The following is a 13,749-nucleotide window of genomic DNA, read 5'->3' on the forward strand; positions in this document are numbered from 1 at the left end:
GTTAGTTCCTGCTGAGGGCTATGAGGGAGCGTCTGTTCCAGGCCTCTCCCCTGGCTTCTGCGGGTTCGCTGGCCATCTTAGGTGTTCCTTGGCTTACAGATCTCCACCTTCATCTCCACATGGTGGTCGCCCACTGGGCCTGTCTCCAACTTTCCTCTTTCTATAAAGACACTAGTCATACAGAATGACGGCCCACTCTAACCACCTCATTTTAACTGCAAAGCCCCTATCTCCAAATAAGGTCGTATTCTGAGGCACTGGGGATTAGGACTTCAACAGCTGAATTTGGACACAATTCAACCCATGCCACATTCCCATTTCTAAAGCTCTGTGTCTATACCCAAGTCAAAGATAACTACTACTATTGGGGTACCTGGTGGCTCAATCAGTTAAGCATCCAACTCTTGGTTTTGGCTCAGGTCATGATCTCAGAGTTGTGAGATCGAGCCCCGAGTCTGGCTTTGCGCTCAGCGGGGAGTCTGCTTGAGATTCTCTCCCTTTCCCTCTGCCCCTCCCCTGTTCTCTCTCTTTCCCTCTCAAATAAATAAATAAATAAATAAATCTTTTAAAAAAATATAAATAAAATAAATAAGGTTTAAAAAGATAACTACTACTTTTTTTTTTTAAGATTTTTATTTATTTGACAGAGAGAGACACAGCAAGAGAGGGAACACAAGCAGGGGGAGTGGGAGAGGGAGAAGCCCCGATGTGGGGCTCAATCCCAGGACCCTGGGATCATGACCTGAGCCGAAGGCAGATGCTTAATGACTGAGCCCGATAACTACTACTTTTTAGCTTTATTGAGATATTGACCAAAGTATATGATATTTAAATACACATGTGGTGATTTGATATACATATACACTGTGAAAGGATGCCCCCCCAACTAGTTAACGAACACATCCATCACCTCACTTTTTTTTTTTTTTTTGGTGAGAACATTTACATTCTACTGTCTTAACAAATTTCAATTATACAATACAGTGTTACCAACAATAGTCACCAACGTTATACATTAAATTTCAGATATTTACCTTATAGCTGAAAATTTGTACCCTTTTACTAACCTCTCCCTACTTCCCCCACCCCCAGCCCTTGGCAACCACCTCTCTACTCTCTGTTTCTATGAGCCCAACTTTATTTTAGATTCCACATATAAGTGATGCCATGCAGTATTTGTCTTTCTCTGTCTGGCTTATTTCACTAAGCATAATGCCCTCCAGGTTCATCCATGTCATCACAAATGGCAAGATTTCCTTCTTTCTTGAGGCTGAATAATATTCCATGGTATATATACATACCACATCTTTATCCACTCATCTGCTGATGGACACTCAGGTTGTTTCCATATCTTGGCTACTGTGAATAATGCTGCAGTGAACACGGGAGTGCAGATACATATTTGAGATCCTGTTTACATAATTTCATGCCTGGATTCTGTATGGTTGTCATTTGCTTCCTGGTTTTAAATTAGGTACTCGGGCAGGCAGGCGAAATCAATGCATCCAGAAGGATACCCCATTTAAAACTGCCGCCACAGAGCTTTAAATGACATCTTTGTGACCGAAAAGAGGGGGTTGCTCGATCATATGGCAGTTCTATTTTTAGTTTTTCCAGCAATTTCCATATGTTTTCCATAGTGGCTGTGTAGCTACTATCTTAAAGCACCTATCTCTCCTCTGAGGTACAAAGGAACAGAATAAATAGAAACTATGATCCATACACAAACCTGCTCATAAGCCACATTGCACTTTTCTCTGTATCATGCGTGTTTCTCTGTATCAAACCTCTAAGCATATGCCTTGTGTGAGCTAGATGAATTTAATATATTAAAATGGTTTCATGCTCTATTGGCTTGTGGGGCTGCCAGTTAGTCACGGCTGACACAAAACATTACTGACCGTCCTCCTGAAAGTTATGAATAGGCTACGGCTCGAAATAAAACACAATCAGACCTCAAAAGACTATTAATGATATTGAATACGACTGGAAAAAAGTATTAATACTAAATTTACATCCTTTTTTTATCACATTGGCTCAATCGGACTTTTGCATATATACTATTTGTTGAAGGTTGAGAATGTAGTTTGTGTTTTTTGAAAACAGCCCCACCGTGCAGCATTAAAAAGGGTATCAATCTCTTAGATTGCAGTGTGAGACCCCTTCCTCTCTTCAAAATCAAGCGGACATAGTTACTGCTAAGGATGTAGGATACGTACAGATCTCTGAAGCAAATCTGAGAGATTATGGTGAAAACATGGCAGCTGCATTCTCCCTAAAGAACATCGACTGATGCCATCCTTCTCTCAGTACTTTCATTTTTTTTTAAGATTGTATTTATTTATTTGACAGAGAGAAAGAGCACAAGCAGGAGGAGGGGCAGGCAGAGAGAGAAGCAGACTCCCCGCTGAGCAGGGAGCCCGACGCAGGACTCGATCCCAGGACCCCGAGATCATGATCTATGAAGACAGACGCTTAACCAACTGAGCCCCCCAGGCGCCCCTCGGTGCCTTCATTTTTATCTTGATTTTTCATAGTAACACCCTCTTGTGAGGTAGCATTGGATGATGAGAAAGGTCTGTGTTTTGTCTTCATTTTCGAAAGGGAGAAAAGTACTTAAGCAACTTCTCCAAAGCTGTACCATAAACTGAGCGTCCTCAGTCTATGCCAAGTAGCCGGGCACTTCTCAAATTTTCATGAATTACAAACCGCACACACAATTTTTGCCTACGTGTCTCTCACACGACACCACCGCCTTGACCCCAACCCCCACAGAACCCACTAACTGGTTGGGAAGGACCACGCTGTCACTCCATTCACATCTGGGACTAGTCAGGGCCAGCCAGCAAGCGGAGGAAAGCTGGGGTCTAAAGCTGCCCGCCTGAGCGCTTCGGCTCGGCGTCCCGCACCAGCCCTTCAGTTCTGGGCGCCTCGCTCCTGATTCCTTTACAGTCGGACGGGGCAAAGCAATCTTAGAAAGTCCTTAACTCAATCAGCATGCAGCCACCCAGAGACCTCCAGAGGGAAGTGACAAGCACCGGCGTCAGACCCTGAGGGGAAAGGAAAGGCCTGTGCAAATCTGGAATCATCTGCCACAAGCAAAGGTAGAAAATTACAGAGCAACTCTTCGGGGTCACAGAGATGTCATTTAGGGCTCCATGGCAGCAATTTAAAAAATGGTACCCTTCTGGACTGAATGATTTCACCTGTCTTCTCGAGTGTCTAATTTAGAACCAGGAAGCAAATGACAATCATACAGAATCCGGGCCTGAAATTATGAATGCTTAATTTCCCATGGTCTAGACCTCGTCTGGATCTTCAAACCAGGGTTAGGACCAAATTCCCCAATTTTCTCCAACAAAAGATCCACTTGACGTTTTGCAATATTCACGTACTTGGTCATTCATTCTTGCATTTGCTCACCCAAATATGGGCACGCTCACTTACATACCGCCACCCACAAGCAGAAATGCAGCTCAGTCTCCTAATGGGACAGAATGAGTATGGATTTCCAAGGTTAGAAACCTGGGGAAAGCAGGCAGGATCTATTGTGAGCAAGGCCAAAAATGCCTTTATTACCTGGATGACTATTCCGTTATCTGCTTTCCTTATCATGAGAGACTTGGCCTCTCAATGTTATCTGGAGCAAATATCAAGTATTTTCAAACAATTGAGGTACTTCTCTTCATTTACCACCTGTCCACCTCTTTATGGATTTTTATTTAGCCTTATTTGATTGGGTTTTGCTTGGTGTCAATGATGCTATGCTCTTTCAATAGAACAATCTGTCTACTCTGATATCCCTGAAAAGCTGTTCCCGAATTGGACTTTGCTACATTATAGGAGCTCATTCATTACATAAACCTTGTACAAAGGGAAGAATTCTGTTTAACATGCATAATCATCCCAAATGTGTTTGGCAAGTTCCCACTTTTATATACCTCGTCTTCTCAAGCTGGGGCCATCTGTATATAAAGGAACAAAGTTGCTGGAGTGATGAGATGATCTAAGAATTTTACTGTGATGCTGAAATAATATTAGCTCTGACTCTTAGTAAATTCTTCTCAGTGTATTGCATTTGTTTTCAGTGTACATATATTATCATATTTCATTTTTTGCAGAGTGCTTTATAAGTTATTTCTATTTCATGATGTCAAGTGACTTCAATGACCCAAAGTACCATAAGAAAATCTCTTTAAAGTATTTCATATTGGATGCTATTGGCCAAAAAGTCACCACAAACATTTTTATCCTCATCCCTTTCTCTTTCTTTCAGATTTTAAGTTATTACTTTTACAGTGGTGTTCTTGACTCTCACCTCATTATTTAAAATCTCTCTTGCTCCTTGTGCCATAGGACACTTCTCCAGGATGTCACAATTCTCATTACCCACCTGAGCCTTCCCGCTGTCTGAATCCCTTGCCCTCCCTGATCTCTGCTCTTCCAACCCTGGTCCTAGCAAATGAATCCGACCGTGACCTCACTCGCTCCCTGCTGCTTAATGGGTCCCCTCACGGTCCTAGGACAGCAATCAACCCTTGATATATTTTACTTTCCACTCTAATTTGGCATCGAGGTAACTGTTACTAGAAACATATGGCCATGAGTTTTAAAAACCCTATTCCAACTACTAAAAGGCAAGTTACCTTAAAATTTGTGTGACATATGAAGTATGTATTACAATTTATGTAAAATACAACATGTGACATAAATTCATACAATCAATTCTGAAGTAAATTTGCTTTTGTTTATATTACAGTATTAATTATCTCTAAGTATCTACTATTTTTTATATTGTTGCCATGTCAATGTCATTTCTCTAAAACTAGAAATATTTGAAGGTATTAAATGTATACAAAAAAACGGCTTTTGGTCATCATGCTACCAACATCAGAACAAAAAACTATGTCCTCAAGTTATATAAATGGTCAAATGCGCCAAAGCAAAATTTTTCCAATTATGACTTCATGAGACACCAGGAAGTGTTTCAAATTACGCCAAATTATTTTTTATTTCACTGACATCTCAGTAACTGCGACCTCCCAGTAGCTGTTTTATTATTCTGGTTCTACACACAGCCAACTCCTCTTTCTGAAATGTTTTAAATCGGATGCTGCCTACCGCACTGAATGGGGGAGACATGTGCCCCATTAAAGACTTCAGTGGCAAATACAACAGTGATGGACTCCCCACTAGATGCAGGTCGCCACAATCACGCTTCACGAGTCGACTCATACGGGGGAAAAAAACCCGGCTAGTCAATATTTAGGACAGACTTATCCTGTCATATATCCAAACAATCTGTGGTCAACACCAAAACACTGTAATGAGATTTTACATGGGGAGCAGCCTGGGCATTTCTGTATTTCCTCCAGTAGATACTAATGGGGATGGGAGCAGAACGGTGAGAAGAATATTTGCAATGCAATGAGGGGGGACAAGTGCATCTGAGAGTATGCCAGACGCAGGGGCCTCCCCTGAATTTACACAGCCCAATGTCTTACTGCGGCGTACAGCATCAAACTGCACTTCCTACAGTTTCCAAACTTTTGTCAGTTAACTAGATGTTTACCGAGCGCCTCGCCCAGGCACTCCACTTTTTGGATGCACCATCCAGCCCCGTGTACGTTGTTCCCACACCATCTGTCACTGAAGCTTCCACAGCTTCAAAAATTTCAATTCAAACTCATCTACTCGGCACTCAAACTGAAGCTATAATTCAAATTTCGACATGAAGCTTGAATTCCTTTTCACTGTTCTTCAACTTTGACCCAGCTCCCCCCCCTTTCCTTCACTGAAAAGGGCCAAGACAAGAGCCCAGCAAGTGGGGCAGGCAAAACAGGCCTCCTTTGTTCACTTTTGTCCTTTTAGCTCTCTATTGAGGTGAGGGACTGAAAGGCCGCACAGGCTTTGGAAGGCAGCAGCGCTGCTTGCAAGCCATCCTTCCTCGGAGACCACAAAAACTCTGGGACGGAACTCTTTCCACCATCCGCTTTTTACCTTCAGGCATAAGGAACGGACAATTAGGACTTTTTCCTTTCCCCTTCCCTTGGAGAGAATCTGCTAGTGGTGTTTCACGTGAGTGTGTAGCGTTGGTCAAAAATGTGTGCTGTAAATCGTGCCACTCAAACGTCAAGGTCATCTGAAAGTGGCATGAAATTGCTTTAAAGCTGAAATTTGGAGGAAAGATCACTACATACTGAATACATATACCGAATTTTTTGAATGCTCTCAGCCCACTTGAGAAAGATAAATCGAATTCATTGCATATTACACAGAAGACCTCCTACAGGATTCCCTCAGATTGCCCTGGGAATATGTTTTTCTGGCTGCAGTGGGTTTTGAACCAATAGACAATGCACATCATAAAATTTAAATATACATATGAATATATATATTTAAATTATTCTCTCCAGCCCTAGCACCATTTAATAAGAATTTCAGAAGTCTACAAATGTCCAATCACTATGTTGTACACATGAAACTAATAAAATATCGCATGCCAATTATAGGTCAGTTAAAAAAAAGAATTTTAGAAAGGATCCTTTCAGTCTGAGAGCAACTACCATATTTTTTTTTTTTTTTAAGGCAACTACCATTTTCATTCTGGTGTGAGTTAAACAGTGCTTTAATACACAGCACTGTGGAAGCAAATCAGAGACCATACAGGACAAGATTTATTCCTCATCCCTGCTTTTAAACCGAATAAGCCACTTGGACAGTATGTGCAGCAGTTGAGCACTGGTATTTGTAGATTTGTTCCCTTTACCACTGTCATTTCTTACAGCCACTAGTTTTTCAGTCACTTGAGGGAAACCCTCCACCAGACTTCTAAAAACTACCTTTTTCTAATTTGAAATTCTAATCTTGTAGGCCAGTAAAATAGGTCAATTAAGTTGACACCACATCTTTTTTATTAGCTCAGCTAAGCAATTATAACTGGGTAGTGAGGGTTTATATTGTCATCTTTGAAGATTCAATGGTAGGGAGAAATGCCCGCGCAGACCTGCAGAGCACAACCCTAGCACATCCCTAAACAGGACAGTCCTGGCTATTTCCAGATCTGAGGCCCATCTGCCCCTCAGCTGGGTTCAAATGCTAAGGTTATTTTTTTCAGGAAAATAAAATCCTACTAATATTTAATCTATCCTCGGAGCAACATCGCTTCACACAACCACCCTATAGACATATATGCTCTATTTCGACATTTAAAAAAACTAACATGAACGTCTGTCACCAGTGCTGGCTTCTCTTGGACTATGACACACATACTCCATGGCACTTATAGCACGCTTTGCACAAAGTATGGGGTCAATGAGTCCTTGTTAAAAAACCGTACATCTCCTTGTCAATAAAAATTAAACCAGTAAGTTGGAAAATTTTGTGAATTACTTGTTCATAATACATAGTATGTTAATTTATAATTTTAAAGGGTAACAGCTATCGCTCTTTACACCCATTAGGATGGCTATTGTCAAGAAAGCATAAAATCAGTATCAGTAAAGATGTGGAGAAATTGGAATGCTGGGCACTCGGGAACATAAACAGTACATCTGCTATTGAAAACAGAATCGGGGTGCCTCAGAAAATTACAATTGCCTTACGATCCAGAAATCTCACTTTTGGATGTATACCCAAAAGAGCTGAAAGTCATGACTTGAAAAGATATTTGTACACCCATGTTCATAGCAGCATTATTCACTGTAGCCATAACCGGAAAGAGCCCAAGAGATGAATGAATTAAAAAAAATGTGGTATTACATACAATGGAATATTATTCAGCTTTAAAAAGGAAGGAAATTCTGACACATGAATAAGCCTTGAAAACATTATGCTAAGTGAAATAACCCAGTCACAAAAAGGACAGATACTGTATGATTCCACTCATATGAGGTACTTAGGATGGTCAAATTCATAGAGAAGAAAAGAGAATGATCGTTGCCAGGGGTTGGGAGGAGAAGGAATGGGGAGTCATTGTTTAATGGGTACAGAGTTTCAGTTTGGGAAGATGAGGAAAGTTCTGGAGATGGACAGTGGTGATGGTTGCATCACATTTCGAAGTATTTAATGCCACTAAACTACATAGTTAAAAATGGTTAGAACAATGAAGTTTATGATATATATGTTATCGCAATAAAAAAGTAACTTAGCAAAAACATCACATTTTCTTTTCTTAAAGGATTTTATTTATTTATTTGGAGAGAGAGACCGAGAGCGCAAGCAGGGGGTGGGGGAGGGGCAGAGACAGAGGGGGAAGCAGACTCCCCTCCGAGCAGGAAGCCCAACTCAGGGCTCCATCTTGGGACCCTGGGATCATGACCTGAGCCAAACTCAGACACTTAACCGACTGAGCCACCCAGGCGCCCCCTAAAAAATCACATTTTCTATAAACATGACATTTGCTCCCCCATTTAAAGACAACCTGATATTGAAGAATTTATACTTGCTACGACTGGAGGCAGAGCTCTTCCAAGGCTTTCCTCATAGAGCCCTGTTCTTCACATTTTGAGAGGAAAAGTAAACATTCATCAGTTCATTTTGGCACATTTTCCTAGACTTAGAAACTTTAGCCCTGATGGCAAGAAAGACTCTTTAAAGCTAAAGCAGCTTCTCATTTGCCTGGGTGGACGAAGGGTTAAATAAAATAAGCCGCTGGATTCTTGGCCCTAGCATCCCTAGATGTCCTCTGTCCTCACCTGGCAGAAAGGTGCAGGGCTCCTTCAGGTGGGGCAACATGAAACATAAAAGGGAAAATACATCTAAATGTATTTAGTGATTTTTAATCATTTTCAAATCACTTCCTCTTCCCCAATCACCTCAGCAGTTGAAGGCTGACCTAAAGCAGTCTACGGATGCGAACACAAAAAACTTCCTAGAGGAGAATACTATAGGAGCTCTATATTCTAGTTAGATTTGTTTCCAGTTACCATACTTCTCAGATGGAAACTGTTCTTTGGAAATGGGGGTGAGACTCTGAAGGATGCTGACAGGGGCAGCAAATCGGGGCCGGTATGGATTGAACCGTGAGCCCGAAATTCATACATCGAAGACCTAACCCCTAATGTGACTGTATTTGGAGATGAGGCTTTGGGGAGGTGGCAATTAAGGTGCAATGAGGTAATACGGGTGGGGTCCTAATCTAATGAGATCAGTGGCCTTATAAGAAGAGGAAGAGAGGGATCTCTGTGCACACCCTGTGGGGAAAGCATGTATGAGGGCACAGTGACAAGGTGGGCATCTGCAAGCCAGGAAGACAGCCCTCGCTGGACCTGACCCCGCTGACACCCTGATCTCAGAATTCCAGACTCCAGAACTTGAAGAAAGTACATTTCTGTTCATTAAGCCACCCAGTCTATGATATTTTGTTATGGCAGCCCAAGCTGACTAAAACGAAATCCTTCTGATTTCCTGGCGAGGATCTCAGGAAAAAAAACATGGGTGTCTCAGTGCTTACCCTTAAGGGAGGGGGTAATGACTGGTAGGAGCCACAAGAGGGCTTTCTCAGACGTTCATAATGTTCTGTTCTTGATTTGAGCACTAGTTATATGGATGTGTTGGGTTTGAGCAAGTTCATCCAGCTGTACGTTTACGATATGTGAAAAAAGAGTCTGTGTGCAGAAGTGTGCAGAAGTATGCAGCCCTAGATGAGAGAGTCAGAAGTAATCTTCCTGAAGGCTGGAACTCTGTTTTGCTCAGCCATGTATCTCCAGTGCCTAGAACTGTAGGCCATGCATGCAGTGCATATTCATGAATGAATGAATGAATGAATGAATCTCTTTACCAGAAAAGCGTCCTGTGGGGTTCCTTAAATAGCTCCTTTGAACATACACAATATAATATCTGCATATTTTATTTATATTCAGCCAATTACACAGGAAAACTCCACCTCCATGAGAACATTATTTGAAATGACTCTTTTTTTGAGAGAGAGAGAGAGGGAGAGAAAGAGCAAGCAGGGAGAGGGGCAGAGGGAGAGAATCTCAAGCAGACTCCACCCTGAGCAGCAGAGCCTGATCTCACCACCCTGAGATCATGGCCTGAGCAGAAACCAACAGTCTGACGCTTACCCGACTGAGCCACCCAGGCGCCCGGGCACCCCTGAAATGATTCTTAAGGAAGTTTTCCGCAGTCCCTCTCACACTTCTGAAGCACTTATACCCCCAGCCATCCTTGTCACGGTCACATCAGCCTCACAGGAAGTACCATTGCCAAAGATGACTTGCTTTTCATTCACTGTCCCTGCTGCAGCAACAAAATGATGTCATGTCGGGATACTGGCCTGCCTCACTACCCTGCATGAGGCGGCTGAGTGGCCTCTCCAAGTCCCACTGTACTCATTTTGAAACTGAAACATTTAAATACAGTGTTCTCTTACAACTCTCAAATTCCTGGATGATGTGAAATGTTTTGCAACTTTCCTGTAATGAAGTACAAAGCAGGTTGAAGGAAAACCATGAGTCAGAAGGATTAAGAATGCACAATGAATTCACTTTTGCAGTTGGTCAATTACAATCATTCTAAAAGCCATCCCAGGAACAGCTTTCACTTTAGTTCAAACTCTTGTTTAGTTAATATGGAGAATCTTTACAGTCATATATTCAGGGTATGGAATGCTTTCCTAAGATTTTATACTAGGGTCCTATTCAAATTCAATATCCAATTTGAGGAGTAAATCTTCTGCAGTCAAAATAGTCTACAAAGGAGATTCAGGACTGGGAGTCTACTAGAATCACTTGCCAAGTGGAAACGTTGGCCTTTTCTTAAAAAAAAAAAAAAAAAAGTTTTCTCAAGAATTGTGATGTGCCAGGAACCTCTCAGTCTCTGTAATCACAGGGGAGTCTGGTCACTAAAAACAGTCGAGTGACTGTAACTGCCTGGGCTAACACTTAAAAGCTAACAGGAATAAAAGAACATGTAAAGGAACAGAATGGGCTTATAATGTCCCTGATCACTTGGTGGTTTTAGGCTTGCCCTAAACTAATATGATAAGCCTCCAAAAGGCCCCATTTTCACAGTCATGGATGGTAAAGCGTAGGAGCAAAAACTAAACCTTGCTCCCCCACTTCCTAGCTATGTGGCCTTGGGAAAGTTGCCTGACCTCTCAAGACTCCATCTCCTAATTTTAAGAATAGGGTAATATGTTGTGGAAATTAAGTAAGATGATACCTGTACCATGCACAGCGCCTGGTACATCTGAAGCTCTCAAAAAATGTTGACTATCATTATCACTAAAATGGAAAGTATCCAGTGCTCTAATTCCACTTCACTATTTCCGGAAGCTCTCCTTTACTCTCGAACTATTACAATATTTTAATAACACGGCATGGTTAGCCTAAAGCAGTCCAGCCTCCGCAGGTCTGTATTCAGTAGCTACCGCGTTCCTGACAGCCCCAGGGGGAGCTCCTGGTGCAGAACGAAAGCCTCCTGCCCCATGACGCTCGCCTCCATCTCTTCTCTTTGCCAGAGCCTCGGGCGAGGAAGGGCCCAGCCCCTCAGACCCGCACCTCTGTGCGTTAACCATGCGGGACCGAGAAGGAAAAGAACGCTTCCCTCTTAGGGCAAACAGCTACGGGGAAGGCAGAAGAGAGGCGGGGTGGAAGGAGGCTCCTCCACTCGGCGCCCTCCCTCCGCGCCCGCAGCTGCGCAGGGGCGGCCCCCGAGCGTGCACGGGGACAGAGGATGCGGCCGAGGGCCGGGAGCCGGGGAGAGGAGAGGAGATCGAGAGCGAAGGGAAGCGGCCTAATCGCCAGCTGCCCAGGGTGCACCGCTCCGGGAGTGATGACGAGTCCCTAGCTCCGCTGGACCGCGGCACCCCGGGTCCCCTCTGCGCGCGGGGAGTTGGGGGCCGGGAATGGCCGAGCCGGCGAGCGGCCGGGGACCAACACTCGGCGGCGCCCACCCGCGCGGCCCGGAGGGCGCCGGGGGCGGCGCACCGCGCAGATGGCGCTCGCGGCGAGATGGATGCTCCAAAGCCGGCAATAGCTCCCGGCTCAACACAGCATCCCCGGGCCAAGCTGCGTCCAGAGCCCACTCCTGGGAGTCCGGGCAGGGAAGGGGCTCTTCTGGGTCAGCCCCCAAACCGGTGGGCCAGCCCCAAAAAGTCCCAGCCTCCGGAGGCTGGGCGGGGCGCCGGGACCCCGGGGACCCGCACCTGTAGGGCCAACAAAACCCCCGGAAAGCCCCACCTTGCTGCCTTCGCGGTCTCTCCCGTTCCCCCTGATTCCCCAAGTTCTCCCCCGGGGCGGCGAGAGTGGAGGTCGCCTCGGCCCCGAGTACCAGCGATCGGCGCAGGTGTGAGCACATCCGAACAAAGCCCACGCCCAGATGTGTCCGCGGGGACCCGGACGCGCACTCGCCGGTGCGCGCCGGCCCGGGACCTGCGCTCCTCGTCCCGCCGGCACCGTGGCGTGACACCTCGCGCCCGCCGTGTGCATGCCCCGCAAGCCGCGGTGCCGGGCCCCTGCAGCCAGGCCCAACTGCCCACCCAGGGACCCCCGACAGGGCTTCCCGGAAAGCGCGGGGCGCGGGCGCGGATGCAGAAGTTGGCCACAGACTAGAGGAGGTGAGGGGCCGGCCCGCCTGCGCCGGCCAGGGCTGCCGCATTTCAGCGTGCCCCCGCCCGGGCGCCGGTCCCCCTCCTCCCGCTCGGCGCCCGCGGGCGCGTCCCAGGCCTGAGGGGAGGAAGGGAGTTGGCGACCAGGTTCGCCCTGCCGCAGAGAGAGTGGCGCGGCGCTGCCAGCCGGGAGGGCGCTCCGCTGAACCCCGGGCCCGCGTCCGAGTGACAACACAGCAGCCCCCCGCACCCTCCTCCGCTCCAGCCGTCGCCCCCGAGCAGGACCGAGTGCCACCGCCGGACGCGCACGGAGCTACTCACGTTCTTCCGCCGCGCCCACCGCTGCTGAGCCCCCGGAACCCTGGAGCGTGGACGTCGTCCGTTCCCGACGGAGCCGCCGCCTCCCGCCGCCCCGCGCTGTCCCCTGCGCCGCGCGTCTGAGGCTCCGACTGCGGCGCGCGTCCGCCCGCGACCCGGGCGAAGCAGGGCTGGCCCCGCGTCGGCGCGCGCCCCCGCCACTCCCGCCCCTACGCCCCCGCCCCGCGCCGCGCTCTTCCTCCTCGCCGCTCGCTTTCGCGTCTTACCCCCGCCCCGCACTCCTCCCCGGCGTCCCCCGCCCTTCCCCGGCTAGCCCAGCCCCTCCCGCCCCTGCGGCTGCGGCGGCTGCGGCGGCGAATGGGCTCCGGCCGCCGGCGCCGCGGGGACTGGGTGGCCCCCTCACCTGGGAGGCCGCGCCGCCGCCGACCGACGTCACCCTGCGAGCGTGTGCGGGCGGTGGTGGTCGGGGTCGGGGGCGCGGAGGGCGGGAGCGTTCCGGGGACGAGGGCGGCAGCGATTTGGCTACAAAAGATGTTCCAGAAAACGGGAGGTTTTTAAATGCCACCCTCATGGGTTTAGGTTTCTGTCCGAGGTCTGTGGCCTTTCCATTTTCTTCTTGTAAAGCATTTAATTTCTTCTAAACTCACCACTTGGATGGATGAGATTGGGGGGGGGGGGGTATTTTTATTTTTATTTTTCTCTGTATATATTTATTTTGCAGCTGTTAATGTCAAACAGCCCCCAGAAAGGGAGCCTTCAGCGTAAGGGAGAGACTGTCTATTCGCGGTAGGAATTGGGTCTTCTGGTCCCAGAGAACAGAATTAGTTCAAATTTGCTTATTTTCAGATTTGGGAGCTTTATGGAGAAGTATTTGCAAG

At 46.6% G+C, this 13,749-nt stretch overlaps 1 protein-coding gene across 27 annotated transcripts in view; it reads right to left on the bottom strand.

Moving 5' to 3' along the window:
• The window catches only part of NRCAM (neuronal cell adhesion molecule), a 265,346-nt gene extending 252,298 nt beyond the window's left edge, over positions 1-13,048 (bottom strand). For 18 of the 27 annotated variants that reach the window (XM_032402427.1, XM_032402425.1, XM_032402407.1 and 15 more), the window contains exon 1: positions 12,875-13,047. The gene's annotated coding sequence lies outside the window, so the exon portion shown is untranslated. Of the gene's footprint in view, positions 1-12,874 lie in introns of all 27 variants that reach the window. The other 9 variants (XM_032402429.1, XM_032402424.1, XM_032402413.1 and 6 more) reach the window with 2 other exon arrangements.
• Between the last annotated feature and the right edge of the window lie 701 nt (positions 13,049-13,749).

The sequence above is a fragment of the Phoca vitulina genome, unplaced genomic scaffold (genome assembly GCF_004348235.1).
Source record: "Phoca vitulina isolate PV1807 unplaced genomic scaffold, GSC_HSeal_1.0 scaffold4, whole genome shotgun sequence".
NCBI classification, from domain to species: Eukaryota; Metazoa; Chordata; class Mammalia; order Carnivora; family Phocidae; genus Phoca; species Phoca vitulina.